The sequence below is a fragment of the Mus caroli genome, chromosome 12, assembly GCF_900094665.2.
Source record: "Mus caroli chromosome 12, CAROLI_EIJ_v1.1, whole genome shotgun sequence".
Taxonomy (NCBI): Eukaryota; Metazoa; Chordata; class Mammalia; order Rodentia; family Muridae; genus Mus; species Mus caroli.
The window spans coordinates 88526183-88533176 of NC_034581.1; positions in this window are offsets into that span (position 1 = coordinate 88526183).

Sequence of the window (6994 nt, forward strand, 5' to 3'; positions counted from 1 at the left end):
AAAAAAAAAAAAAAAAAAAAAGAAAGAATAGAAAAGAAAAAAGAAATAACCAATTAAGAAGCAGCTACTGAAACAGATAAATTAATGTATGCCATACGAAACATGTGAAGATTTCATGAGACCAAAACATATGTGTATTACTAAGGTATAGCCAAATGGCTGGGCCTGTTAATTCATTCTTTTTGGTTATATTATAAATAATGGCCAACTTTGAGTACACAATTCATACCCACTCTGGGATTTTTACAAGTGGCTCTGTACCTTAAAGAGTTGGGATATCATTGGCCTCTGCTCCCCTGCAAACAGTCATGAGGATTCCCTTAGTTATGCTCGTCATTCTATAGAAGGACAGGCAAATATGGGAACATATTATCCTATGGTTTTTCATGATTGAATAAATTTTGAATATTTAAAGTAGGTAGCAAAATCAGAACTTGGATCTTAATGGACCATAAATGAAAAATCCAAGGCTTTGGATTTATACTGACTAGGACCTACTTAGTAGATGGTTGGATGGATGTACAGGGATATTTTCTATTCCAAATGGTCCGTGAACTTAAAAGATCCAGATATACAGTACTTTCAGAATACTATTGACATCACATTTCAACTGAGTGTGAATAAGACCCCTGACAATTATGTTGACAGTGGAATGAGAAAGATGTTAGAGATTCAGTAGCAGATGGAAAATGTAATGAATTGAACCAAACATTCATTTTCAAAATGCAATTGAAAAGATGCTTTTTCCATTAAAGTTGTTCATATATTTTCTTAATAGTACATGATACACTCTCCCAGCCCCTATCCCTGACACCAATATAAAATGAATTATCTTGGGTACGTAAGGAAAATGAAAAGAGGTATATATTATTAAGGCTTTCAGATAAGATGAGTTAAAATTATTAATTTTATACTATAAGTTGGTGAAAACAGCTGATGTAGTTTTAAGATGTTGTACATATCATATTGGGGGAATGTGAGCTGAATTTTCTCTGTTTATATTCATGAGTTTTGTTCGCTGTCTAATCCTTCAATAAAAGGAATAAGAGCAACATTAATGATTCCAGGGCTGCTAATATGATTATGTTGGCAGCACTGTCTTCTGCTTTCCTTGGACAGTAAATGCATTTTTGACTCCTTAGGGAGGAAATTCCTTCCTCTCTTCAATATCTTGACTGTTGTAGCTCTGTGTTACTTTGGACACTTCAGTCACCACAAGGCTTCTCAAACTTTTGTAGAGTACATTATTCTGGATCATACAATTGAATTATTCATTCATTCAAAAGTTAGTAGCCATTCTGTGCCAGCGACTTCCTAGACAGTGATTCAAAAATATTAATAAAATTCCACCTACCTTATATATCAGGGTCCTAAATGGAAATTCCAATAGAGCAGGTGCTGCTGTTAATGTAATGTAAGTGTTGAGAGAATGAGGTAATTATGTGTTCTATATACTTATATGGCTATAATCTACCCACATAAATATAAAAAGGGCCATGTGAAGAGTGCTGTAGTAATGAGGTTGAGTGGTTGTTGTTTCTTAAAAACATAATAAATGAAAGAAAAATATATTTCCCTTTGACATTTCTACTCTCAGCTAAGTTCAGCTTCATCATTCCTTTCTCCTTCCATGCTAAGGTCTTCCAAAACACAACCAATATTCTTTGTTTTTCAGTTTTGTTTTCTTTTCCAGTCCTTTCTTGCTCTAACTTGGATTTACAATAGCAAACTTTAAGAAACAGACTTATTCATTTATTTTATTATTTGTGCCATTTGGTTCAAATTCAGTCCTTAGTCTACACAAATCACATCCTTCAGTACCAAGTCGGTTCTGATGAAGCTTAAATAAAGGTAACAGAAACAAAACAAAACAAAACAAAACAAAACAAAACAAAACAAAACAAAAAACGTTACTTTGTTCTAGTGTCAGAGAATTTGAGGGACAGCTTCAAAATCTTTTTCTTGCATGATTTTAATCTCTGGATTCATTCCTACCATGTTGTAATGGAGTATTCTTTTCTTTGTGGGTTGGTTTATGTCATCTTGTCCCAAACTGTTATAATCAAATCCTTGATATTTTTATCCATTCTCCAACAATGACCTTATTGGCCAAATTTCAACCTTTGGTTGTCTTTTCCATGCATGCAAAACTTTACATGTATATTCATTTTTTTTGCTCAAATTATCTCCTACTTTCACTTCCAGATGGATTGGTACAACTTTCCAGTTAACATATCATTCTAGTGTCTAATGTGCTGTGCATGCAAAGCTAGAAATTCTACAATAAATTCATATTTAGTTTTTCTGCAACTTGTCCTTTGCCTATGTTTCTGCCCATAAATCGGTGAGGTCATCCATCACATACTCAAGTTGAAACACTAAAAGTCTATGATTATTTGCCCTGGTCTACTCTGTAGCTGTTGTATCTCCGCAGAAAATATGATGCTTTGTGTTCCAGCATAAATCCTAAACCAGAATGCCAGCAATATAGTCTACAATAAACTATGGAGAGCTCATTACCAACTCTACTCTCAGCTCTTCTACATTCTCAAAAGATGTCTGCGATTCAGTGTGATCTCTGGCACTTTGTACATTCTAATTACCACCCAAGCTATATAGAAATCATCCTCTGGGAGCCAGAGAAATCACATGTCTTGCTTAGTTTCTAATGTTTCCAGGCAGACAGAACAAAGCCTTAAAGTTTTACCATCATTCTCTCAGGGCTTATTTGGTCCAGACCATATAAGCCCTTTGGTCTCAAGGCTTATTTTCCTAACCCGAATCTGCTCATCCACGTTCCTCTGCCTTCACTGGTTTCTTTACGTGATATGTTCTCTTTAATATTTTTTCTTTTCCTATAATTTGTTCCTTCTTGATTATAGTATATGGTATCATCTTAGGTTAGTATCATTAAACCGAGAAGAATTTTCCTAAAGTGTGGTCAAATACTCACAGTTTGGGAAGAACCATCTGTGTCTAGGGTGTGTTACAGCCAAAAGCATCAAACAGTAGACCTAGGTGTTAAACAAAATGTAACTGCGACAAATGGACATCAAAGAATAGGTGACAAACATTTGCATTCTCTCTAAAGGATGATTTTCAAATCCTTTTGGTTATTTCAGAAAAAAAAAAAAGGCGGTAGATAAAAGCTGTAACTCCTTGCTACTTACAGTCAAGAGAATGACCTTCAATAGCCATGCTTTCAGTTAGGAGTGAGGAAATTCACTATGTAGCAAGTGACAGTAAGAAAATAGTCAAGGAAAAAATAACTAAGGTGATGATTGTTGGGGTGACCCTCAAATATTGTATTTTCTGGCTATGAAACAGTGTGTTTTCAATTATGACTTGTAGCCAGCAACACGTGTTTTCAGGGTATATAAATGTCACTTCCTAGCCTGTAAGTAAGGCAAGCTTCCATGAGGAAGATGACCATCCTCAGCCTACTAGTTGAGTAAGAAATGTAGCTTTGTGTAGCTCTGGAAGTAAGAGCTGGGTAGATAGTATATGGGCAGGACTTCCAGGTAGGCTGAGCCAGAGAAAGATGCAGAAAAACACTGGAGGAGGAAAAAGGGAAACATGTGGAGCTGGAAGCAATCGGTGACAGAAAAATACGCTTATGATTGTTCGGAGCAGCCACAAATACTGAGAAACAGAATGGCAGAAAAGTCAGGATAAGTTAGTACTTTTTGAGAGACTGTCCATCGAAGAACCAACAGCTTTAAACTACAGAGATGTCTCTGAGAGAGACATCTAAAAACTTCAACAGAGATTGTGAAAGACCTGCAATAGAATAGGAATATGGAAAAGGAACATCAAATTTGGTACTCACCATTTAGCAGAGATTAGGATCCATAAAATCTGGTGCAGGAGGGCATGGTACTAACTGAGGAAGTCCCACTGAGTCAGTCACTAGAGTTTCCAGCTAGAGTTCTGGGCATAGCAAAGTATCCTCTTGGGTGAAGATTTCAAGTACAAGAACAAATTGCAGTAGGCAGATAATGCCATTGTCTTTGACAATTAAGTCATCCAGAAGAAACCAATAGGGAAGATGAAGTGAGACAGCTGGACCTCTAGGTTGAGCTATCTCCATAAACATACTTTCTACAGCATCCATTCCCACAGCTGGCATTTTAAAATTATGCTATAAGCAATAGTAACTTCTGTTGGGAATAATTTATCTTTTAACTTTAAAAGAAAGTGCTTTTAAAATCCTTAGAAGCTTGAATTTTGAATTCTTCCTCTTATTAAGTCATCAGGTTTAGTCAGACACAGGGTAGGGCATTTTAGAGGACACCTGGCAAAAGAATTCATGGTTCTCAAGTCTAAAATGGAAAAGAAAAATACCACATGGGTCTATAGAAATGACATTTTAAATGATCTCTGTTAAGGCTTATTTTAGAAATGGGATAAAAGATAGAAAACAAACCTCACACTTAGATTATTCCAGAGGTGGATAAGAAATGCCTGCTTTAATTAAATGAAATAAAACTTCAAAATACTAAGCTAGATTAAAAAAAATGCACTACAAACTTTGACCTGATACCCCCACAGAAGAGCTATTCAGCTATATGTGTTATATCTGAGTGTGTGTGAGTGTCTATGTAAGTACGTGTAATCCTATAGTTGTATGTACTTTTATGATGCATGATTGCTGCCTGTATGTATGGAAATGCAAACATTTTTCCTTATCTACTTGAAAAATTTGAATTTGTTGGAACTAAACCAATTATATATAGATGCTCAGTAGTTTTTTAAGTTCTTCTGAAATACTTAAATGAGTGAAACTTTTTATTTTCCTTGTTTTACAGCCAAGAGACTTGGCTATCTTATACAATTTTAGATGGGAAAATCATGTTGATGTTAGTTCCAAATTCAGTAGACTGTCATACATAGCTTAATTTCCAATCCCTATCATATATATATATATATAGTGCATATGTATATTCAATTATATATATATATAATATATAATATATGTTACTTGGTATAATTATGGACACAGTCTCTATGTAGTTTGTAGAAAACTAATACAACAAATTTTAAAATAATACAATACATTTTAATTAGGAGAAAATTAAATATCTCCCATTGTTTTACTGAAATCAATATCCTTAGCATTAAAGTTCTCTCCATCATGTCTCATGGCTAAACGACGGCAGCTGGAGTCAGTACTGAGAGCTATAACACTTTAGCCTATAAAGTGGTCTTCTAGCATTAGTGCTCTAATAAATTTTGGTGCTTGATTTCCTTTGGCTACAGTGGATAACACAGAAGAGAAGTTTCTGTCCCTGTGTGTACTTATTCTAAGAAAAACTCCCACATGTATTTAAAAGATCCCTTCAAATGTCCTCATCAGTGGAACTATCTTGATATCCATAATATTGTCTGGCTTTTCCCCAAGGACTTTTTGTACTCGTTATGGGCCTTATATGTGACATTCTGCTGCTATCTCATTCTTGCTGTTGAGAGTCACAGCAACTGTAAGCATTTGAATGATGATAATTTAGTCCCACAGGTGACTTCAGTTTCCATATCGCCTCTTGTTCTTTCTATTTGATGACAGTTTTGAGTCCTTATCACCAGACATAACTATTCTCTCTTCATGCTTTGAAGTGCTTACATAGCAAAAAGTCTCCTTTTTTGAAGATATTTATCTACATGTTGCTTACTACTATACTGTCAAATGACTTCTGAAATATGTGTTCGCTCTCTTACTCTTCCCCAGCTCTGTAGTGTAGGTACATTCATAATCTGAATATAAGAAACTGGATAAGAAGCATAGGTAAATATGGTCACGCACCAGAAATACCAACCCTAGGACAGGGATCCTGAGTGCAGGATGCTGAAACTTTAAAACCTTTTCCTACTCTCCTCCTGTTCATTGGGAAAGCTTCGTGAGTCAGGAGTGGCATCAGGGTCTACCCCTGAATCTAAGGAATGAAACCAGTTATAAGGAGATATCCTCCAGTCCACTATCGCGTATATGGAATCTATAAATGTAGGATGACCTTCAAGCATTAAAAACAGATGTGATGTAAGTCTTTTTCATGTTTATGTATTTACAATATCATTTCATGTGCAAGAGAAAAAAAAATAAGTTCTAGTGCCGAGATTCATGCTTTCCATATCCCATGTCCCATATGTATTGTTACGTATTCATCTTCTACAAACAAAATGTTATCAAATATACCTTCTGTGATGTATTTGGAAGAAGAAAACTGAACTAAGCTTTTTATGGACATGGAAATGTGAAATATGCTCTGCTAAATCACCTTTCTTCTCCCAAGTAAGCTGCATATGCTTAAACAAGAAGAGCCAGCAGGAATGACAATGTGATTGGGACATTCAAATTCTAATACTTACAGTACTGAAAGGTAAAGTAGCTTGCCTCACATTTTCCCATTGTTCGCATGGGCACAGAATACTTAGAAAGTCCTTGGCTGTATATGCTTTTGGCATCAGAAAAATCAATGGTCTTGACATCTTTGTATTTCAGAATGCAATAAAAATAATTCAAAATCATAGTATGCAGCATACACCTTCCTTGTGATACAGAAAAACACACACGCACACACACACACGCACACACACACACACACACACACACACACACACACACACACACACGGGAATGTGTGTAATATAAAAATAACATTGCAAATATTGTGCATTTGTATTGCTATACCTAAAATGTTACGCTAGAGGGCAGTGTAGCTATGATCTTTTCCCTGTGTCAGGTATTCATCAAATTTTCTGATACTTTCATAGAAGAAAGCATGCATTAATTTGAGATAAACAGCATGCATTTCTTTGAAAAACACTGAGCTTGTACTTGATTCTTAATATATCTGAATTTCTTAGAGCCTTGATACGTATAGAGAAAAGAATTTAATTCTTTCTTTTTTTTTTTTTTTTTTTTTTTTTTTTTTGGGGGGGAAAAAAAAAAAAAAAGCCAAATTTTTTCCTTTGCTGTGATTCCTTCAGGCAAAAAAAA